Raw genomic sequence first — 24,868 nt, forward strand, 5'->3', positions numbered from 1 at the left:
TCATCACTGGTCGCGCTGAGTGGGCAAATAATTGATGATGGCCGAAAGGACACGGAGGCATCAAAAAGTCTCAGTCATGTTCCCTGTTTAAAGGATGTGGCACAATGTAATATATTTGAGGTGGTTTTTCACTGAACAATTTTTAGTGTTTTCTGGGACTCCCCAGTGCCCCAAGGCTCCATGCAGCTGGGTGTCCCCTCAGAGCAGCTCTGTCAGCGCTTGCCCTGGGCTGACGTGGTGTCGCGGGGAGCAGGACGGTCAGCGTCCACGGCTCCTCCGAGATCCGTCTCCTCATCCGCAGTGCCGGGTTGCTCATCCGTGTCTACTTAGTAGGTTTGCTGAGAATCACACGTGATGGTTGTCAGGTGTGATTTGTGATTGTCTCTGTGATTGGCATATAGTCAGTGTTTGATAGAAACCCTTGTTTTTTTAGTATAATTGTAGCAGCTAGATTGCAGTGGTTTTTAGTCTGTATTTTTTTATAACTTTATTCTTATTTTTAAATATGCACTTATTTTTATTTATTTTTTTGGAGGTACTGGGGATTGAAGCCAGGACATTGTGCATGCTAAGTAGGTGCTCTACAACTGAGTAATACACACCCTCCTTGTCTGCACTTGAAAATAAATATTGCAATACACAAAATAGATCTTAAACACCATCATGGGACCTAGTCTCTGTATAGACAATTGAACACGTATGCTATTTCAATAAGAATAAATGTTGTTGAGACATACATTTCTGAATCTGTTAATGTGCTTAAAAACGATCATAGGTAGTGATAAACACGAGTCTTTGATCCAGTACTTCTTAGGGTCTGTTTTGCCATCAATGGAAATTACATTCTACAGAGAAGGCTAATTGGGTCTCTTTGATATTTGGATGGTTTAGCAGATGATCAAGGCTTTCAAAAGCTGACAGAATTGTATTTTAAACTAACTACAAAGTTATCTTCTAGAAGTTGGAAATCCTAAGCTTGTGAAGTGTCCAGTAATCCAGGGGGTATGTGTCTGTGTCTGTGTGAACGTTTGTGTGTGTGATTTCAGGAAGGTAGAAATAAGTTCCATATAGACTTCTGATACCTTTCTCCTCAAGTTCAAGGTGTAGGCATATATTTACACAAATAAATTGATATTCTTTTGTCATTTGGCATATTGGGAATAAGAGGTTGTCATACTTGTTTCAGAAGGGTTGGGGTGCATGAGCTTAGAAAACGGGAGGAGAAAGAGGCCGGGAGGCACTTCACACTCTGTGCAGGATTTGAGGAACAGTAGCTTTTCTTTTTTATTCTAAAGCAAACTGGCGCTGAATTGTAACATACTATTACCCAGAATTGCTTTTCTGATCAGATACAATTGCCTCAGATTTTTGAAGGCAACATGAATGGTGAAATGTGTTTTAGCAGTTATCTTTAAAAGTAGTTTTATTTTTCAAGTAAAAGGCTATAGCCTGTTCTTTCTTCCAGCGGTACAAGACATGCTTATTAATCTATGTACATGATCTGTGTGCTTAGTTTCTTTGTTTTTTTTGTTTTTTTTTTTTTGAAATGCTTGTTTCATTTTGGTTTGAATAAATGTTTAAAATTTCTGGGTTTTGATGTTTAGAACATGCTGATTTTTGAGAACCGTTAAAAACCTGATTGATCTTTGGTCCTTGTTTGTTGGGGCACCCTATTGATTTCTGTTGTCTTTTAAAGAGGGAAATGCTTCCTCTAGCCTGTAGATCATTAAGTTAATGGTTTGCAGTGTGCCTTTAAAATTCTTTGAATGCATTGAGCATGTTTGTCCAGTGAATTTTGAATTGACTCATTGTAATGACTTTGCTTTTGTTCTGTGGCTTTTGCTCCTCTCCACAAGAATTTGAATTCTCTGTTGCATTTTGTATATGTGTTCTTAACAGGGGAAGAAATTTTGCATTTTTTACAGAGCTGGGTTTTCCTATCCCCTCTGAATGCCATCTATACTTGATACAATAAAAATCTGTTATTGCAGTGCTTAATTATTTCATAAACTATTTTTTGGCATAATCAGAAACAATGACAAAGAATGATAAAAAAATACAAAAACCTTCCTTCCTTTGAAGAATAGAAATGAGGTGGTCAGGCTCACGCCTGCTTTGTGCCTGACACACTTACTCTCATTTCATTGTGTATCATGATTCGGAGATGGAGTTGCTTCAGGTTTGTAGATTTTTGTTTTAATATTTGTGTTGAATTCTTTCTCCAGGCTGATGTTTCCTGTTGTGTTTGTGGAAAGAGTAGAAGGGAAACAAATACTTTGTTTTGTTTTCAGGAGTCCTGAGTTGATGAGAAAAGTGTTGAGGGTGGGCTGAGGAAAAGAGTGACACTCCCTCTCCTCCCGGCTGAAATTGATAAACAAATAAATCAATTAAGTGTATCGATATTTGACCAATAGTAGTTAGCGAGCCCAAAATGGATAGATATGCCCAATGGAAATTACTGAGTTCACCTGTAGAATTATGTGCTTTACCAAGTAGAAGCAGCTTAGGGCAATCAGAAAAATCAGTAATATGATGAGATATAAAAGGGATATCATATCTTTTATTTCTGAAACTTTTCTACGGTAAGTTGTGTAGAGCTAAAATTAAGTTTCAAGCACCAGGATTTAAGAGTGTGGGTGGTTCTGGAGGATCGTTATTCACGGATGTGCCTAGACCCTGCTAGAGTGGCTGAAGATGGCAGGAAAAGACCCAGAGGCAGGATTTGTCATCCTAGGGTGTCCTCTATAATGGTTCCATGTGAAAGCCCATGATTGGTTTAACAAACTGTAGCACACCTCAGCCGGCTGTGAACTTTGATAAGAAAAAAATATGCTTAGAAACTGCTTTGCAAGCAAGTGCCTGTGCATCCTCACACCAGTCTCCTTGCCTTAAAAAGCAGAGACAATGCTTTGCTTGCATAGTTGAGGTTTTAGATAGCACTCTGCTGGTTGCAAAGCAAGGACCGTGGCCCTCAGCAATAAACACTGGGCTTGTGTGCTGTTAGATAGTCTATTATCCCCAAAACAAGGACCTGGCTGGTCTGGTGGTCTGCTTTGTAATTCACATATCTAAAAATGTATCTTGTTCCCCTCACCCCATGACTTCCCTAAAGATACACTAATCCTTTGTACTCATTGTGGATTTTACAATCTCTGCCTCATCCCGTCTTTCCCGAAGTTCCTCCTTACTATCTCACAACTGTTGATGAATTTTTCCTTTGATTATACACAATAAATATGGGAGCATTTGAGAGGCTCGTGGAGTTGGCTCCCTACTCCCTCTCGATTTCTTGACTTTTTACACAGAGTCTTGAATAATCATTCCGTGCTGGTAAGACTTCTGCCAGCCAGATGCCACAGTTCCAGGTGAGAAGTATGCAGGCTTTATCTCTCCTACCCGAGGGAGAGAGAGGAGAGAATTGAGATATGCTGACCCGTGGTCCCCTCTTGCCTCAGAGCCACTGCAGTTCACCTGAAGCCTTCTGGCCTCTGCTCAGAGGGCCTCTGTCCCAGGACTGACTGCAGCCTTTTCTTCCCTTGTCAACATTTCCTTTCAGAAGTTGGTCTCTTCTCTGCAATTCCACCCTGGCAGATGTGATGGTGGTCAGCGTGCTGGTGGGCAGTCATTTGGGGACTCCCAGGAGCCATGCTGATTCTCCTGAGTCTCTCAATCGGGGTTACAGAACAGTCGAGAACCGAAGGAAGCCCATTCACGTGAGGTCAACAGAGCATTACATCACTTTCATTTTATTTTTGAATTTTCAGTAGAGAAATTATTTGTAGCAAACTGTTCCAGATTTTCGGCCGCCTGCTTTCCTCATCACCACTTCCTTGCTGGCTCTGGTGCTTGTTTTACAGACCAGGTTTCTTCTCTGGTCATTTCTAGCAGCTGGGCTTGCCGAATCCTTGATCTGCATTTGAAGCAGAATGCTTCTTCGTGATGTGAAACAATTTTCCTATTTCTGAATATTTCGTGTACACTCAGCAACTGTTTCAAGTGAAATGCTCTTGTCCAATTTCGGTTAACTCACATTTGCTGATCTCCTGCTTTCATGCTGAGGGCAGTTTCTTCTTCCTGTAATAAAATTTAGCAATTTGCATTTACTATGGGAAGGTACTGGCCCGAGGTGCTTTTTTTCTTAACAATTTTAATACAATTCACCCATTAAAATGTACAGCGGTTTTTACTCTATGCCCAGAATTGTGCATCCCATTCAATCTTAGAACATTTTCTTCCCCCCAACAGGAAGCCCCGTATGCATAAGCAGATATTCCCATCTTCCCCATCCTCCCCCAGCCCCAATGAGCCACTCTTCTCTCTCTGTGGATTTGCCTGTACTGGACATTTCATTTAAATCGAGTCACTTCATGTAAGTGGAACCGTCTATTGTGACTGACTTCTTTCACACTGAGTAACGTTTTCAATGTTTGTCCACGTTGTGGCCTGGGTCAGTATTCTATGCTTTGCTATTGCTGAATAATATTCCACTGTATGGCTGGGCCCCACTGTTTACCCATTCATCAGGTGATAGGCATTTGGGTTGTTTCTGCTTTTTGGCTGTGATGAGTAGTGTCGCCGCGAACATTCCTTTAGGAGTTTTTATGTGGACATTTGTTTTCAGTTCTCTTACGTGTGTGCCCAGACAGCAGAATTGCTGGGTCATTCAGAAACCAAATGTTCAACTCCCTGAGGACCTGCCAGGCTGTTTACCAAAGTGGCCACGCTGTGTTACGTCCTCACCAGCAACTGCTGCGAGCTCCGCTTCCTCTGTGTCCTCATTAGTGCTTGTTATTTTTTTTTTTTTTATTATAACCTATTGTTGTGGGTGTGAAGCGGTTTCTTCTAGTGGTTTTGATTTGATTTCCCTTAGAGCTAATGATATTGAACATCGTTTCATTGTGCTTATTGGCCATTTGTATATTTTCCTTGAAAAATACCTTTTCAGATCCTTTATTCACCTTTTAATTGAGTTGCCTTTTTATTGTTGAGTTGTAGGGTTGTTTTTTTTTTTTTTCATTTGGAGATACAAATTCCTAATCAGATAAATGATTTGAAAAATTTTTCTCCTGTGTATTGGTTTTTCACTTTCTGGATGGTGCCCTTTGAAGCAAAGTTTTAAATTTTGATGAACACCAATTTATCTCTGTTTTCTTTGTTCCTTGTGCTTTGGGGGTATTATTTAAAATCTGAAGTATTTTATTTAAAATTTTATATATAAAATAACTTAATTCGTAGGACCGTTCTAGGAGATGGGTGCGGTTGTTGTCCCCAGTCTATGGATAGGAGACTGAGATGCAGAAAATTTCACTGACATATCAGTGTCACAGCTACCCAGTGCTGTGGGAGTTCAGACCCTCATGTTTGTCCCCAACATCTGTGCTTTTCACCAACATGCTCCACTCCTTCCTGGAATCGTTAATGAAAAAGTGTTTCCGTTTTTGATTTCTTGTTAGTTTGTTTTCTCTTTGGGGACCTCATCTCCTCATTTTCCTTTCGGATATCAGTGTAGATTTATTTTAGGTCTCATGTAGGCAGAAGCATTGCTATCAGTTAACTTCTTTATTACTCACTCTCCGGTGATGATTGTTGCTATTTGACCTAATAAAGTCATGCTTAACCCTTTCCTGCTCATGACACTGAAAAGAGTCATGACTTACAGAATGCTCAAAGAAGAAAGTACTTGATTGATTTCATCTTGCTACCCAATCAAACCAATCAAATAAAAACCCGGTGTTGACACAGACTATAAGCCCTCCAGAATAGGGTCACTGTCTTCCTTGTGTTTCATTTGTTTGGTCACAGTGTCTTGATAGCGCCTTGCTGTCCAGCAGTTTTGTGAGGATACGGTGCTCGTGAATTATTGTAAGTACAGAAATTTGACAACAGACTATGTTGTTCATTTCACAAGGGAAAAGATAATATAGAAATACTGCTCAGATCTATTTTAAAATTAAGCTTGGAATTTTGAGAAGAGTTCAAGAAACCATACAAAGATCTTTTTCACTAATTTTAGATCTATCTTAGACACATTATGGTTACATAGCAAAGTAACTTATCAAGTAGATTTGACAAGAGGTGTGTATTATTGATTTTTTGTTTTAGTTGAAATATTCTATCTGAGATAAAGTAATCAGTGCCTATAAAGGCACAAATATGTTTGTATTTCTATGCAACATGGGAGCAGACTTCATATGTTTCTATATAATATATATGACTGTGTGTTTTAATCTGTCTGTCAGTGTTTTTATAGTTTTTCAGCAATGTTGTAACTTTAGAATTCTTCTAAGAAATTCACTCCCAATACTACTGCAGTTTGTACTATGTATCCTGTCTTATGCATGGGATTCCACTGTCCCCTCAGGGAGGAATTTCCTCTCCTATTGAGTTAGTTACAGATTTAAAGGAACTGTGATTTCTAGGCCTTTGCTCTCCATGTGTTTGCAGTTGGCTGTCAATCACGATTTTCCCTTTCTTGAGTTTTCATTGTTCAATTAGAATTTTTGAAAATAACTATTAATATTTTGCATCGGTCTCCCTAGAAACTTGATGTGTTTGTGCTTTTCAGTTTTCAATTTATGAAAAATGTAAATGCACCCTTTTTTTAGGTAGTCTTTTTTCACTAGATATTTGTTTATCTCTTTATAGTTAAAATAATTTTTTTCCCAATGAATGAATCGGTGTGCATGTTTTAAAAAATCTTACTTTTTACTTTTCTTATTCTAACAGGTATATTCGTTGTAGAGAATTTAGAAAATAAGGATAAACACAGTAATAACTTAAAATGGCCTCTAATCTCACCTGAAGATACAGTTGTAAGGTTTGAAATTGAGAATTACAAGTCCTCTCACGTTGTTCTTCTTTTTCAAGTACGTTTTGGTTACTGAGACCCTCGAATTCCCATATGAATTGTAGCAGCAGCTAGTCAGTTACTGCAGAGGAGCCCACTGGGATTGTGATCGAGACCACGTTGAATATATAGATCGCTCTGTCTAGCTCTGACATTCCAAGAGCGCTGTCATCTGATCCACGAATGTGCGTGGTTTGTCTGTCCAGGTATTTAGGTCTTCTTTAATTTTTTTTCAACAATGTGTAGAGTTTACATAGTATTATTTTTCTTTATTTTTTCCCTTTATACTGTGTAAAAGTGTGCAAGGTACCGGAATCAGAACTGTATTATAGCCCCAACACTTGCTGCTACAATGGGCGCTGCTGTCTTTCTTTGCCCTCTGTAAAATCTTGCACAAAATAGGACCTAAGTAACTCTTTCTTGAATGAATGATTTTATGATTGCTGAATGATGCTTGAGAGTCCTTGTGATGATATCTTTTTCCCAGACTTTCCCCTTTTCTTAACTATGCCCTTTCCCTTCCTTTCCTCCAGCCTGGGTTTCAGCCTGCCTGTGGCATTGATTTTCCCTATCTGTGGACTCTTCCTTTCACTAGTTCAAGATAATGTTACATGTGGGCTGTGGAAACTAGCTAGATGTCAAGAAAGATCCAATCCATTGCATGCTAGTATTTTTAGTGTGTGGTATTCTTTTATCTATTGAAATTAAATCAGGCTGACCCCCTGAGCTCTTTTCACCTTCCTACACATGATACTGCTCTGGTTGCTGAATGTGCCCTTCCCACAGACTTAGTTTTGGAATTGAGTAAGTCACCATCACTGGAGAACTCTCTTTTAAAGATGAGGAGGACATTTGATCCTTCTCCCTGGTTGCGGACTTGGATGAGATGAGGTAACAGATAAAGAATGGAGCCCCAGCTCATTCTGACCGCTGCTCTTTCCGTTCCTTTCTCCAGGGGAAAAGAGTACAATTCAAAAATATAAAGATTGTGAGCTAATGAAATAGACAAGACAACCGATCATTTATTAAATGTCATTTCATGCCAGAAACAAATGTATTATACACAAAATAAGCACACAAACCACGGTAGAACCGTGATTACAAACGTGGGTCCGAGTTCGAGTCCTGCTCTGGAATGACCAGCCCTGTGAGATGGAGAACTGGTAGGCCAGCTTAGCGTCTCTCGGACTAGTTTTCTGTCCTCCAGAGATGGGGCTCGCTAGGCGTCCCCCCCGTAGAGTTGCTGGGGGGTGTAAGTGACGCACGTGGGCAGCCCTAGCACAGCTGCTCGTTCCTCGTAAGTGCAGGAGAGCATAGCTTTTGCGGTGACGGCTTTATGACCGCCCCGTGAAGACTCTCAGTGCTTCTAAGGGATGCCTTGTGGTTTGGAGATGGGATTCTCACTTCTGTAAATACCCAAGGATTGTGTAATTGGGCCCTGCTGATTTGAATCTATTCTTATGAAGTACATATTGTAGATATATTTTTCAAGCATGCATGCTTTTTTCTTTTATTATTTATAGTTCTACCCTCTCTCTTGGTGGGACATTTCATGGAATCCAGGAAACAGCCCTAAGCCACCTGCCTCTTCACACGTCTCCGTGGCGGTTTTCTTCCCTGACTAGAAGAGGGCTCTGCACAGGAAATTTTCTTTGTTCCCCTTTTCTTGGAGTCTCTCTGTCTGTCTGCCCACCTCTCACCTGTCCAACTGTCCATTTCTCTACCCACTCATTCTTCTGACTTGTTCCAAAAAGCATTTCAGGCAGCTTACAGAAGAACAGATGCCAAATAAACAGGTGAGAAAATGGGGCCAAGTTCAAACAGTGAGGCTAGGAGGCGAGCCTGTGTGAGGGTGGCAGGCATGAGAGACACGCGTCTGCCCTGTGACTTATAAGATCGACAGCAAGAGTGTGCCTGGGGCTCCCAGCAGACACAGGGAAACAGGGTTTGTGGGAGATGCTCACTGGCTGTGAAATAAATAAGTGGCTGAGGAGAAGCCCAGCCTTTCCAGCTACTAAGGCTTAGGAGAATATTTTGAGTGTCTTCCAAAATCAGAGAATTTCATCTTTTCCTTTTTCAGAGTTATATGTATAGTTGGTTACATTCTATACATGGAAATTTCTCCAAAATTTCTTCCCACGTGTGTCCCATGGCTCGGAATGGGGTGGTTCTTCTCATTGACTGGTGTTGGCCAGAAACCGAAAATGACATCCTCCAAGAAGCCTGGGATTTGTCAGTTATGTTTTGTCAGTGCTGTTGACTTCAGAAAATGCTTTCACAGTTCCTCTCCATCTGAGGCGGCAGCGTGCTCTCTTAGCAGCATCAGGAGCTCAGGGCCACGGGATGGTGGGGGCTGACTGCACTGCCGTCAAGACAGCTGAGGTAGTCACTGCAGGCGTGGTGCTTTCACGTAGTGCATTTCATGTTCTTTCATAGGTTTCAACAGGGAGTTAATTGAGTTAATTAACATTTAATAAATATGATGCTTTGTTTTAAAGACAGTTATAGGCAGAATATAAGCTCTGAAGACTTTAAAAAAGGTTTCATTACTTAAATTTCAGCAGGGAAGATTTAGTTTATCTTATTTACGCCTCTCTTTTACAGTAACAAAGAAACAAGACAGAAAAGGCAGAGGATGATTTCTGTTCTTCCTCTCGGCTTGCAGGTGCCCTCACCTCCAGTGGCATCCATCCAGACACCAGCACTGACACTGGCCGTGCTCAGAACTGCCTCAGCCCTGAAGATACAACTGACAAATAGAAGGGGGCCATGCCCTGTTACAGCAGGTGCTCTCACTTTGTGGGTCCTTATGTAACTGTGCGTTGTTATTCAGGATCGCCCATTCTACATTGTGTGACGCTGCTGCGGTGTCTCCTAGTTATTTGTTTCTGTAAGTACTCATGTATTTTCTCCAATGCATGGTACTAGACATCTAAAAATGCTTTTTTCAGATGAAAAATAATGTGTATTTAATATAATAAGTCTGAAAAAAGGGGCAAAAGAGTGTATCCTTGTCCCACTACTCAGAGACAGTAATTAACACTTTAACTTCTATTTTCTGTTCTTTTCATCAGTGTGTATCACCTCTGTCATAAAAACCAGCGATCACTCTGTGCATGTTTACTGTGTGGAGACCTCCATTTTCCATTCGGCTTATTACATGTTTTTCTGCAATATTCTATCTCCCCTGGCATGATTTTTAATGACCAGTGTAGCATTCTGTCTTGTGGAGGCATCGTCCATTTTACTTCGGACTTAAATAAACTTTTAAATTCAAGTATACTTAACTGAAATACTGAAAAGAGAACTGTGGTGGTACAGGAAGGCCCCTAACTCCCTTCCCCTTATTTCCTGAGTGTAAAAGCTGTTGACAATGTGGTGTATATATTTCATGACCTTTATGCCTATGACATATATATATATACCCATAAATACATACATACCTACATACATACACGTATATGAGAAATCTATGTATATGTGTGTGTATATATGCTTTATTGAAAAATAAGACCATACTATATGTGTTCTGCAGCTCGCTTTATTCACTCACGGGTATATCATAGACGTCCTCCCACTCCAGACTCACCAGGTCCTTTCAGATAGAGTGGAGGGGTCTCCTGATGTGCAGGTGTGGTCTCTTGTGCAAGGACACCTTTGGTGGGAGAGTGATGTGGACAAGGCCCTGGAGCATGCTGAATCGCCGGCCCCTTCCGAGCCCACGTCTCGCCGTGATTTACCGCATCATTTTCTTGATGTTGGACCCTTAAGTTTTCTCCATTTTCCACTTTCAGAAAGGATGTTTGACTGGCATCCCTCTTGTATAAACATACCTGTGATCTTGTATGAGTATTCCTTTAGTTAAGGCTTCTGGAAATTTAGTCCCTGGATGTGACATTTACATTCATCACAGGCTCCTTTCAAGTGACTCTAGAAATTGCTTCTCCAGTGGGGAATGAAAAGCTGTAGAATAACTTATGTAACCAATTCTCTATCACTGGATATGATTTCACTTCAGCTTTTCATCCCACCATTGTAAACAGTGCTGTGTAAATGCTCTGATGAGTACATCTTTTGAACTGATTTTTTTTCTAAATGAAATGATTCCTAGAAGTTGAGTTGAGTCTGTGTGTACACACGTTTTTCAGAGTTTACATATCCATTGACATGTCGTCCTCCAAAATGTCGCTCACAGTTTGTTCTCTCACAGATGGACACTAGCTAGAATATCTTTTACAAATATTTGCCAATATGATGAGCAAAAGTGCTTTTTCATTGTTTTAGATTGTATTTGATGACCAGTGAGTTATTGAGCATTTTTCACTCATTAGCCATCGGACTTTTTAAAAGTGAATGATCCCTTTTGTCCTTTGCACATATTTAAGTGAGGGAGCTTCTTGTTGCTTTGTGACAGCTCTTTGTAAGTTATGAACATTAACCCCTTGTCTTCATCAACATGTATCACAGAGCTTTTTCTTGTCATTTCTTGCCTTTCATTTTGTTCAGTAGGTTTTTTATTTTCGTTGTGGCCCAAAATACTTTTAAGATTGTAAATGTCTTCCTTTTGGGTTTTATCTTTGGTATTATTCTTAGAAACACTTTCTTATAATGATATAAATCACTTCTGTAAGTTTTTCAATCTCTAAGATGGAGATGATAATACTACTTGTTATAGTGAGGAGAAGTTGAATTAATATGAGCAAAGAGTTGCATTTGTTGTTATTAGTATTTTAATATTTACATCACTATCTGTAATTTTTCTTGTGGTCATTAGCACAGGAATAGAATTTGTTCTTTCCAGGTGATTCTCTGATTGTCCCAGGACAATTATTGAATTCATACTTTGCTCTTTGATTTGAAATCCCACCTGTACAATATACTTATGCACACTAGAGTCTCTTTTTGAGCTCATGGTTTATTTCTGTCAATTTTACTTTCTTACTCCAGTGCTATATCTTACATATTGTAAAAATTTATTTAATAACTGAAAGTGTGATTTTTTTTGATTCTTTTCTTCCACCCCAAATTTTCTTGGCTAGTATTATGACTTTATTATTCCTGAAGAATTCTAAAATACATTGTTCAAGTTAAAAAAAAACAGATAAGGGTTTTCATGGGATTTTTTAGTAAGTTTTGAATTATCTTTAGGAGAACTTACATCTTTACAAAACTGCTTTCCTCCATGCAATATGTTGATGTCTCTACATTCACACCTCTTACTTTACTCCTCAGTAGAGTCCAGTAGTTTTCTCCATGTAGAACATGGGCTTTAATTTTGAGTTTATTCCAGATTATTGTTGATGTCTTTGTTAATTCTGTAAGTGAGAATTTTTTGCTATTATATTTTGTAACTGTTAAAACTGACACCTAGGAAGGCAGATTCGGTTTGTAAATACTCACTTTGTAAATTGTCATTTAAAATTGTAAGTATAAACTACTTGTTCCAGAATCCTTTCTTTTCTGTTTTTAAAAATTTGTTTCCAAGATTATCAAAATGGTCATAGCTAAGTAGTATATTTGGGGAGACAGATGGAGAGAGGTAGTGTGGCTCATGTACAAACTCTAAGCACTTTCATGGCTGCCTTTAGGCTGGAGAAGCTGCAGAAGAGCCCAGGTTAGACCAAGGGTGGCTTTGTCTGCACTTGAAAGCCAGCTTTCCTGCCTGTATGGTGAAGCATGTTGGGCGTGGCAGGTAGATGATCAAGGTCCGATGGAGGCCATTGGCTGCACAGAGCGCTGTGTCTGTGAGAACTGGAGACCATCGCTATGGGAAATCCTTGGTGCCAGGAACACTGCAGGGGAGCTGGGGAGCCTGTGTGTTAAGGATTTTCCAGCCCTGGGAGTGGGAATAGCAGACTCTGCATTCAGACCTGAGTTTGAATTCATCCTCTCTTGTTTACTGGTCCTCTGACTTTTGTCAAGTTATACATCCTCTTTGAACTCCTGTTTTCTTGTCTCTCAAAACAGGAGAATTACGGCCTGCTGCTAGAGTGTTTGATCAAGTTAAATGAATTGTGTCTATAAGATGCCACGTACAATCACAAGCTCAGTAAGAAATGGGCTGTCACCTTTCTTCTGCAACTCAGTGCTTGACAAGACATGGGGGAAAGCCAGTCCATAATTTGTGTGTGATGTAATTAGGAACAAAGTTAACGTCTTGCCTTTCCCTAGCAGTATTCGTACTCCTTTGCTTCATTTACTTCTTTCCTCCTTTCCTTTCCCCTTTCCCCTCCTCCACCATAAGAGCCTGAGACTCTCTCAGAACACTAGATTCAAATTACTTTAAAGGTTGTCTCATCCTCATGAAATGACAGTAAGATAAAAAAATCTGTAAATATCCCAGAATTCATTGTATTTGATTTACACACACGCGCACACACACACACAATCAGGCTACCTCCCACTTGCTGAGGGAGAAGGAACACTTTTTCTGTGTTTCCATTCACTGAGCGTGAGAACAAAGTCTCTTATGCAGACTTTCTCCCGGCTTCTTGCATGGTGTTTTTAATTGGATTTCTGCTCTGTTGCCATAGAAATATTCTCCTAATAGAAGAGAGGAAGTGGAGATATAGACATTCTGCTGAGATATTGGTTTCATCATATTTGAGTTGGAAAGTACTTAAGAGCATAGAGCCGTAACTTTTTATGGGTGAGAATCCATGATGGTGTAACTTGGACAAGAACCTGGGTCTTCTGCCATCGTGTCCATGCGGGCGAAGAGGCAACTGGGCAAGGGATGGCAGGGGTCCTTCTTGCTTGATTTCCAGGGTCTTGCTAGTTTTCATTGCTCACCTGCCTTTAGTTTATGTCCATGTGGCCTCTCATGGGAAGGCCACTCTGTCCTGGTAGACTGAGTTTCTAATCAGCAAAAAGCTCTGGATCCACTCATATTTCCCAGAGTTTTTCTGCTGTCCTGCTGACACTTTATATAAATGAGGCCTAAGAAACTACTGAATATAAATTCCTTATTGATATCACTTGCCCTCGAGTTCCATAGGAATGGGGTGCTGTCTCAGGCTGTCTAAGGCTAGATCTGAACAAAGATATGGTGATAGGCTGTGCTGCTGGACCCTCCACAGTCAAATGGGATTTCCACCTAGTTTTTAGAATCAGGCAGATGAGTTCAAATCTTGCGTTTACCAGTTATTAGCTTTGTGACCTTGGGGAAGAAACTGTACTTCTTTGTGTCCAATTTTCTTTGTCTGTAAGTAAGTTCAGTAAATATTTTAAGGTTTTTTTTTATAGAATTGAATGAGCTAATTCCCTCATTTATACCTAAAATACTGATCATGTGGTTCTATGTTGGTGCCTTGGTAGTTGATTACTAAGGAACTCGGCAGTGAGAATGTGGGTGGTGGACCCCTGGAACATAGAGCTTTTATTCCAGGATATGCTTGTAAAAGACTGGATGTGCAGTGGATTTTTAGTAAATATCCATACCTTTCCTAATCCACATTGATTGTTTATATATCTTTACACAAATATATGAACAATTTTTTATTGCAATTTAAATATCTTTTTAGTATTTAAAATATGCAGCTATAACAAAAATACATGAAATAAATAGATTTGACTTTTATTTTCTTTTCAATAAGTAAAACAAATAAAATAGAAAAGAAAAAAAGTTTTGAAGGAGTAGAAATAATTTTATTTCCATGGAATCAATTCCCTATGTTAGGTTTTTTGGTTGTGTTGCTAAACAGCATATAAAATTTATAGGTTGTGACATATTGGAAATGAGGAAACAGTGGAGACATACTACCTCCAATGAAGTCATTTAGTTACCACGTCAAAGCTAGTTCTGCTTCCTGAATGACAGGCGAGTAAATCGGGAGATGAGGTGTTAGAGCAAGGAATAGTGACTTTATTTGAAAAGCTGGCAGACCCAGAAGATGGCATACTGATATCCTGGAGAACCCTCTTCCCCAAGTCAGAATTCAGTCTCCTTTTTTACTAAAAAGGGGCGGGGGTGTGGTTGGTTGTTGCAAACTTCTTGCTGTACGAATTGATTTCCTTGGAATCCTTTGTTCTTGCAGCTGTCCATGTGGGTCAAATCACGGTGACCCTTTAAAACCTCCAAAAAAAAAAAAAAAACAGGTTATTCTCTATTTTGCAACTTGCCATCTCTACATAAGTGTAGAAGAGCTAACATCCTTAAAGATCAGAGCCCGCAGAATAGGCCCTCCTGGATATTTCAGGCTAAAGGCAACTTTCTTTTACAAAAGATGCAGAGCTAGCATGTCTGAGCCTAGAAAACAGGGCACAGGTTTAAAGCCAAAGGAACACATCTAACATGAAGTCAAATTTTTTCTTTTCTATTACAATCCCTTTTTCCACCTCATAAATAATTTTAGTAAGGAACATGAACAATTTTTAATTTTTCTTCTCAATAATGGATAAATGAGCCAACTACATTTTTGTGAGCAGGGATGCTGTGCGTGCCTTGGGGTCACAGCAAACTCTTGTTGGGGGTGGTCGACCCTGCAACATGTCTGATGCCCTGTGAGTGTTGGTGAGGGTATCCCTAACCTGGGGCTCTCTTCAAGAACCAGCATATGGGCATTGACCTCTGGAGACCTCTTTTTCAGCTGCAGGAAATTTTTTCAGATACTGTGATTGAAAAATCACTCCAGCTGGGGATAAGTAAGGAATAAAGGAAGAGGAAAAGGGCTTGGATTAAGTAGAAGAGAAGAACAGAAGATTAGGGATCCTAGGGGCTTGGAAGCGGGGCTTCGGGAGAGAGACGAGCAGAGGTGGGGTGGTGCCCGGCTCTGGAACCAGCTCCTGCACCTGTCCGTGCGCCCAAGCCACACAATTTAATTGGCCCAGGACGCTATCCTGTCTGGATATCACCCTGGGCAGAACCTTGAGAATCGAAGGTAAGGGGTGGGCAGCACTCAACTAGGGGTCACTGAAGGCTTTAGTCAAGTCCACAGTGCCTTTTATAGTCATGTGTCTTCACTTGCCCTTTATCTTAGGATTTGAGAAGCAGGAGCAAGGAACTCAGGGAGAGATCCAGGAAGACATCTGACTCTGTTAAGAGACGACAGTCACAGCGACACGGGGAGCGAAGACACGTGCAGCAAAGCAAAATGGCTTCACAACGATTGCATCAGAGCTGCAGGTGTGAGAGAGCCTAAGCCTGTCTCAGAGTGCAGGGGACAAGTGGAAAGGAATGGTAAAATTTCCACTGACAATTGAAATTTTGTTAAATAGCCTGCTACTCTTAATTGTATCACTTCATTGTATGTAGGTGTATTTCTGTGAGCATTTATAGGTTCACACATCCCCACCAGCACCTCTTGCCCCCATTGGGGATGGGCTTTCTCAAGCACAGTGCACCTCATGCTTGGGTGGGCCATGCTGTGTGTCCTCGCCTGGGGCCGGGTTGCTGCAGGGCACTGAGTCCCCGAGGCACGGGCTGTGAGACACGACAGGAACATCTCAGCTCATGACTGAGGGCCTCCGTTTCCCCCTGCAGTGTAAGAATGACGGTGACTCAGTTAGAAGCATGCTTCGAAGCTGTCCGTGTGCTTGCCATCCAGAAGCAGAGCCTGGGAGCTTCCGAATTTCTCCAGAATGCGGTTTACATTCACCTTGACAGGTGAGTGTATGTCCTTTTACATGTGGAGGAATTACTGCCGTTTCCCTGGAACTTACTCACCACTAGTCTATCTGATTTTCCTGTGCTAGGATTCAGTATAGCCTGCTAAAAATTCTGGAGTCAGATCTTGAAACCCTGATGAAGAGGATTATTTATTTTATTTCTTTATATGATAGTATTTTACTTTCAAAATTCAGAGTTTTCGGTTCATTGAGGAATTTTTTCGGGGGTTGGAGAATCAACGTTGTTCTTACCATCTTTGTGACCTGTTGCTATATGCCTCTCACCTGTCTTCTGTCACTTGTGAGGCAGTTCCATTTGTGACCCTGTGCGGGTTGTTCATGTTATAAAATATAAAGTCTGTAAAAGTACAGTCCCTTTTACTCCGAAGATATTCCACAAGTACTACTTAAATCTGGGTGTGGTTTTTAGAAGACAGAATCATTAGAACGTTTACTTGCAGGTTGCTAGTGCAAAATCCCCAAATCAATAGTCTAGCTCAACATCTAAAATCTTTCTAATCTACCTTGGATTTGTATGGATAAGTGAAGCAGTTTGCTAAGAAATCAAGACCAGGTTTAGAATACAGGCTGGTGTAGCTCAGCAGGTCGTCCCATGCTGATGCTCTGCCAGAGGGTGGGGCCAAGGGGAGAGGGCGTGTCCTGCCCTCCCTGAGCTGACAGTTTGATGGCAAAGACCTTCACCAGGTGAAGAACTTGGAGTTTCTTCTAAGAAAAGTGGGTTTGGAAAGAGTCCTAAAAGCACGAGAGTGACCCAATCCCATTTGTCTCAAGTAGGGGAGAGCGGCTGTAGGGCCACTTGGGAGACTCGTGAGTCCAGGTGTGCAGTGTTGGTGGCTTCCACTTGAGTGTGGGATGGTCAGTGGGTAAAAGCGAACAGATTGAAGACATGTTTCGATGGTAAAAATGAAAGGATGAATGCTGTCTGTGAAGTTAGAATGGAGTAAGGCCCAGGTTTCGGGGTGGATTAATGAGGTAAATGATAGTCCTGCTGTGCTGTGATGAGGGAAACCTGCAGAGGGAGTTCTGGGGAAAATCTGATGAGTTCAGCTGTGGGTAAAATGAAAGGCTGTTAGATGTGTGGACTGGGAGATCTGGTGAGAGCCAGTAGTGAGTAGGGTGAGGGGAGAGAGACTTTCAAATCATTTTGTCTTGTGAACATACAAATAAGTATGAGCAATGACACACTTAACACCTCCATATTCTGGATTTAAAACCCAGTAACATTTTGCTTTATTGACTGCAGAGGTTCTTAATTTTTTTAACAGAAATAAAATAGAAACAAAATAGTGGAGTTAATCAACATCTTAGAGTTGATGTGTGTCCTTGTATATATTTTGATACCTCATCTGTTTATAACTATAATCTACAAAAAGTTAACTTGCTTAGCATAAGAGTTAAACAGAGGGACGTGACACACTCTGTTAGGGTTTGCAGCTGATCACCTTGGGCAAATTATGCCGCCTCTCTGTTCCTTAGTTGCATATTCTGTGACTGCCCCTGGGCCCCTCATCACAGCTGATTTCCTAGACTTGATGTTGGGAGGGAGGCTGCTGAAGGGAGTAAGAAGTGGCAACTACGAGGGATACTGAAGAGAGAGACAAAAGCAGATTAAAGCCTATAAACTTAGTACAAATACCCTCAAAAGAGAAAGAATCCCGCAGTGTTTTGAGCCACTTAGCGTAAGGAAAACAAAATCACGTGGACCCAATTCTCTTGAACATTTGAGTATTGTGGGTGGGAGGGTGTCATCAAAAAAGTGTCGAGAAAAGGCTTTTTGGTTTCCCTTGACATTTCCAGTAAGGGTGGGTAGCATAAGCAAAACCCCCCCGGTTCACAGTGGAAGGTGCCTTTTTGTGCAAAACTGACCAAAGGTTGGAAACCAGTCTTCAGTGGTGCTGGCAAATGAAGAGACTTCTGGATTGGGTGGGGCACTTGCTGTGACTTCCAGGTGACATGCTGGCTGGGGACTGTGAGGCAGGCAGTAGGTTTGCAGGGAGACACGGGCATAATGCCTGGCTCTGAGGCTGCTGGTCTGACTAGCAAACCTGGGCACCCGCAGTCCTAATGGGGCAGCTCGGGATGTGGCCTGGGACACCTGTCATGCTGAGGGCGAGAAGAGGGCTTCCCTGAGGGGGTGTCCCTGCGGAGATTGGAAACCTCCTCCTGCAGGGGAGGAAGTGCCTCTCAGCAGGGTGCTGGATGCACAGGCAAGACTACCCTGAGCATGGAGGATTTGGGAAGCCGGAAGTCATACAGTGGCCAGAGCAGCCTTGTTCCTGAGAGACTGGAGGTAAAAGATGCTGAAAAGGCAGGCTAGGTTCAGACCCTGTGGTTGGTTATGTGTGACAGGAAACGACTGGTCAGGCAGGCACGAGAGAACCCTGTGGGCGTCCCAGCTGGGGCGTCATGCCGGAGGGAGGAGCAGAGTTATAGACTTTGCTACTTATTAGCTGTGTGACTTTGAGCAAGATCACCCCAGTTCTCTCTATATATATATTCATCTGTAAAGTGACACAGTGAAAAGCTCGTGTCATCAGAAGGCTTAGTTTAGCTCTGATCCTCTGTATCCAGTCCTGCCAGTGCTGCCCTGTGAGGTTCTGCAGCGGCTGCTCTTACCCTGAGATGGGAGGTCGTAGAGGGACATTGTAGCACCCGAGGGCAGGATGGGTTTGCTTTAAAAGCAGACATGTTGCCGCCTGCAGCTGCAGACCTGCAGGCAGCTTGGTTGATGGTCGTGGAGAGAACTTTGGAGGCCTTAGCGTCGTCTTAAGACTTGTTTTCACTTAGGGACTGGATTTGCCTTTGCAGATTAATGTTGAAGATTTGGGCTTCTGACAAAGCTGTTTTCAGAGATGGGTATATACGTAACATATCATATAACATAAAATGATTTTCTTAACGTGTGGGACTTTGCAGCTGTTGGGAACAGCTCTGTTGCCCTGGTCTCCACGGAGGACACTAGGGGTCAGCAGAGCGTGCGGGAGGGCAGGCAACCCACAGTGCTTTTGCCGGCTGTTCTCCCCAGTAGGGCAGTCTGCTGAGTTGACTCTTCTCTGAGTTTGGTTACCAGATGAGCAGACAGCAAAGTAATGAGTTCTGGTGGGACTGTATAATGACAGGAAGAAAGAGGAACCAGTAGTTTTTCAGGACTAAAACACTCTTTTGGTTCCTGATCCAGTGTATTCCATTAAAGAAGTGATGAGTTGTGTCTCTTCTGGGACTTGATTGAAATAAATGTTCAGCCTAAAGTTAAGAGTTGTGTTTCATTTGGCGGGAGGACTCGAGCCTGGATGACAGCCTCTCAGATCACTCTGAGGAACTGCTCCCAAGAGGTATGGGAAGAGCTAGGATATATAGGAGCTTTACAACAAAGACCAGGTAGTTGGAACAATAAAAGATTGCTTGTTATCTAAAGAAAGCCAGGTATCTCAAGTTCAAGTATTTAGTGCTTTTCCATGTATGGGAGGAAGCAAACATTTGGACTCACTGAATTCATACTTTAACAAGCACCTAGCTATCTAGGGCAAGTATCCTGTCCTTTCTTATTCTGAGTCTGCTCAGAGAGCACCAATATGAGTGGCTGAGAGGCTGGGCTGCAGGCCTGTCCTCGCTGGGGTGTGACAGTGGCTGCTGATGGCTTGGTTTCGGCATTCTTTGTTTACTGACATGGTTGCAGTATTTTCATTCACACTGTAGTATTTTCGGTCACAGAATGATTATGGATAATCTGCAAACTTGGAAAGCAGCCGAGATGGAATTACTTCAGGTACCTTCTAATTTAATAAGCCGTGTGCAAACATAAACATGGAGGAAGCATACAAAAGGATTTGGTGGTGTAGGGAAGGTGTTCTGCACATTACAGGAGAAGGCAGAATTCCTTTTCTTTGTGGGCAGGGACGTAAGCCCACCTTTCTTTTCTGTAGTGGTTTCTGAGAACAGATTATGGTAATTAATGAACATTGAGAAACGGTGGCAAACATTGCATTCAAGAGCTGGCCAGCTGCAAACTTGTGTATTGGACAGGTGGATTTCATAGGCAAGTGGTCAAGTGGATGGGAGAGAGATGGAGCCCAGGCCTGGGCCCAGATTCAGGTTTAAATCCCCATTTCCTCACCATGGGGCCTTGGACTAGAATGTAACCTCTCCTAACCTGTTGGTGAATCTGTGAAATGGGCATGATAATATTGGTTTCTACCTGGGATTGTTGTAAGTTGTAAAGAGTATTATAGCACACATGAAGCACTTAACACACTGGCACTTAGCAGCGTTCACTGTGTGTGGACGTCCCGCTTCGCGTGTGTCAGAGCCGTAAAGGCAGCATTTGTCTGTTGAGGATGCACTGGTAGCCCCTTGAATAGGTTGTGAATTTGGTGATTTCCTTTTATCTTGGTAAACCTGTGTGCCATGGGCAGTTATTTTCATGGACAGATGAGGAATCTCAGGGTAAAGAAGACTGTGTAATTTGCCCAAAGTCAGACCATAATTTTGGGTGCAGGGGCCTCAGTTCAGCATGGGCCCCTGGGCCTTCTGCCCTCTCCTTTCAGCACCTGAGCCAGATGTGTGCTCGGCTGTCTCCCAGCCCAGAATATCCAGCAGAGAGCAAGACATACCTGGCCCTGTGCTGCTTGAGCAAAACTCCGGGGTGGAGGCAGTTACAAAAAGGATAAACATAAAAACAGATGACTGCAAACTGTGATCAGCTCTGAAAAGGAAAGGAACAGGCCTCGCAGTGCAGCCCTGGGAGCTTACCCGTCGGGGCTGCTCTGGGGGCGTTCATCTCAGCTAAACAAGCTCTGCTGCTGCACCAAGGCAGGAAGGCAGGGCACGTGTGACCAGGTAGACTGGGCCTCGTTAGTCATACTCATTCCCCATTAAGCGGCAGCTGTCATGGGCACTTACCTAGTAAACAGATGTTGGCCATAATCATCACGCACTTTGCTTGGTAGTTTTATTGGCCCCACCTTTGAGATGAGGTCATTGAAGCTGGGGAGTTTGCTGCATGCCCGTGATCACCTTGGAAATACCCCCACTGGTCTTTCAACCTAGACTGGTGTGGCTGTCATGCCCCAGCCCTGTGAATGGCATCGTGTAGCTTCTCCCAACTGGCCCAAATGACTGATATTGATTTTCTTAATTCGTAGGAAATGGTATGTGACAGTAGGAGAAAAAGGTAGTAAGGAATTGTTTGGAAAACTAGAAAAAAATTCAATTCTTCCCAAGCTGGGGGAGCGTAAGCTCTGTCACACACTCCACTCACTGCCTGTCACCTCCTCCCTGCCGACTCCGTGTTCAGAAGCCACTCTGAGCCTTTGAAGAACATTTTGCCTCATGACACTGTTGACTAGGACCTTCGACCTCTCTGTCCCTGGTTAACAGTCTATTCAAAGCCATTTAAATTTTATGCAGGCTCCTCCACTCAGATGTAAGAATAGCCTCTTTAAACTTCTTGATGCAGCTCCTTAATGAGGATCTTGTGAAGGAAACCTAGTCAAAACCTGGGATGTATGCACATAGTGACCGTAAACTCAGCACTTTGTGAAGTTCAGAATCAGATGGGTGGGAGACTCAGGAAAGGCTTTTTAATGTAGAAAGGGGAAAGTGAAAGGATGCAAACATCTCGGTCCCAGCCAGCAAGGCACCTGCGTTCAGGATGGTGGGTGGGGAGTGCAGAGTTGTCACAAAGAAAGAAGTGGTGGGATGGGAGGGAGGACAGTTAGGTACTTTACTGGGGAGGGAAATAGTGGGCTGAACATTTCCTGGTTGAACAAGAGGACTGTGACATGATGTGCTTGTATTTTGGAGAGAAGGGTTTTGTGGGGACAGGCCTAGGGAGAACGCTTTGTGGCTGGGGATTCAGCACAACAAAGAAACATAGAGAACCGGGCAGACCCCAGGGCCCCTGCTGGGGGAGAGGCTGCCCGCCAATTCGAGCCCTTGGGGCTGCTTCTGTCCCTTAGCTGGGGCCTTAGAGCTCCCTTCACAACCCAGTCCTGTTGATACAAGAAAAAATAAGTGGGGCATGAGAAGGGCTGTGTCCCAGGCTTTGGTTGAGCCCCTTGGACGTGCCCTGCCAGATGTGGGTACTTGGCTTCATGCAGGAAAGTATTCAAGCGCAAGCCACTGTTGAGTAAAGGTAGATTTATTCAGAGAGATTCATTGAAAGGCAAGAGAAATTCCACGATGTGTGGGGGTTTCATGCTCAGATTAAAAGTAGGTACACACTCCACCGAGTGTGGGCCTTCTCTGAAGCGGGAGAGAGAGGTGTGACCCCTAGGCGGTGCTGTGTTGCTTGTATTCATGGGCTTGGTGGTTTCATATGCTAATAAGTAGAAGGACCAGCCTAAGGGCAAGGGGCTGGAATTCACAGGGAGTTGGCCATTTCCCACCTTTGGCCTTTTTTGGCTAGCCTTGGGACTGCCATGGTGCCTGGGGGTGTGTTATTCACCTTGTTACTATTACAATGGGTGTGTAATGAAGCTCAAGATCTGCTAGAACTTAAATCTCTTCATCCTGAGCCTCAAGGCCTATTGGGGTTGAATCCTTCACCATTTTGATGTTAATTGTTGTGGCCTTCCTTGAATGGCTGTGCTCTGCCCCCTTCCATCCTGTCTCACTGTGATGACACAGAGAGAACAAAGGCCCGGCCCTGGCTGTGCTCCTGCATTTAACAGGGGGAGGGGTGGGGTAGGCTGAGGATGACTCTGGGTGGTGAGAAGGATGTTTCAGATTTTCCCACGTGGGACATGGGGACCTGCCAGCTGCCACCGCAGATTTATCTCACGGGCATTATCGCTTGTGTCACTCATTTGTTTCTATTTTTCTTTTTTTTTTTTAAGTATTTAATCTAAATTTATTATCAGGTTTTTTAGGAAACAAATTTCTCTTTTTATTTTCTTTGGGGCTCTTTTTGGGGGGTAGGTAATTAGGTGTATTTATCTGTTAGTGGAGGCCCTGGGGCTTGAACCCAGACCCTGTGTATGCTATACACACGCTCTAACACTAAGCTCTACCACCCGTCCCTTCATCTTTTTCTTTTTCCTTTAGCTGCCAAAAATCTTACAGCTGAATTTCTAGTCGGCCTTTAACACTTACCCTGACTTCATGGCATCCATTTTTATGACTTTACCTCCCCCTGGTTTCATTTAAGTATTGAATCTCCATTTTCTTTTCACTCTCACTTTTGTCTTTTTGTTGTTATGGTTGTTAAGCTGTGTTTAAAAAATTGTTTAAATTCTCTCTTAGCAGGAGGCTGAAAGTAAATAAATATGTAAATAAACATCACACTTAAATGCTTTTATACATTCTAAGCTGTTTAGTAGTTACCTAAAAACTGGACTGATATTAAAGTTATAACATTTTTACATTATTTTTTAATTTTTTCTAAAGGTATAGCTGATTTACAATATGATATGTTTCAGGTGTACAATAGTTGCTCCATTTATAGTTATTGTAAAACATTGACTGTATTGCCTATGTTGTAAGATACATCCCTCTAGCGTGTTTACGTTACATGTAGCAGCTTGTATAAGAAAGTTGGGTAACACAGAGTCTGGGGCATTGCTGTGTCTGACTCAGGTTCCAGGTCACCCTGCCTGTCAGAACCCAGGCCCTCACACCTGTCTGCAGGGCAGCGAGTGGAGGCAGCTCTCATCAGCGCTGGTACCAACCTCTGAGTGGCAGTGACAGCAGTGACTGTCTGTGGACGTGCAAAGTTTTGTTCCAGGAGATTTACATGCATTTCTTCATTTATTATTTAAAGCCCTCCTGTGAGGGATCGTTTTATGTTTTTAATGAATAATACACTTTATTTTTAATTTAATAGACTTCAAACTTCCGGAAAATTTACAGGAGTAGTACAATGAACACTTAGATACACTTCACCTAAAAGGGCAGTATTTGTCCTTTTGTGTCTGGCTTATTTCAGCATACTTTTTTTAAGGTTCATCCATGTTGTAGCCTGAAACAGTAATATATTCTTTTGGTTTAATAATATTTTTTCTTTCTTTTTTTTTTTGTTTTTGGTCTATTTAAAAATAGTTTCATTGAAGTCTAGTCAGTTTATAATGTTGCATCAGTTTCTTGTTTACAGCACAACACTTCAGTTATATAGGAATATACATGTATTCATTTTCATATTCTTTTTCAACATAAGTTACTATAAGATATTAAACATATTTCCCTGTACTATACAGTATAAACTTGCTGTTTATTCTATACATAATCAGTATCTGCAAACCTTGAATTCGCAAGTTATCCCTTCCCACACCATCTCCCCTCTGGTAACCATAGTTTGGTTTCTATGTCTCTGTGTCTGTTTCTGCTCTGTAGATAAGTTTCTCTTTCTTTGTTTTTTGTTTTTTTTTTAAGATTCCACATATGAGCGATCTCATATGG

At 42.0% G+C, this 24,868-nt stretch overlaps 1 pseudogene; it reads left to right on the forward strand.

Annotated features, from left to right (window-relative positions):
* LOC135319711 (trafficking protein particle complex subunit 9-like) overlaps positions 1 to 24,868 on the forward strand; it is a 53,273-nt pseudogene that overhangs the window by 20,313 nt on the left and 8,092 nt on the right.

This window comes from Camelus dromedarius, chromosome 31, assembly GCF_036321535.1.
Source record: "Camelus dromedarius isolate mCamDro1 chromosome 31, mCamDro1.pat, whole genome shotgun sequence".
In the NCBI taxonomy this organism is placed as follows: domain Eukaryota; kingdom Metazoa; phylum Chordata; class Mammalia; order Artiodactyla; family Camelidae; genus Camelus; species Camelus dromedarius.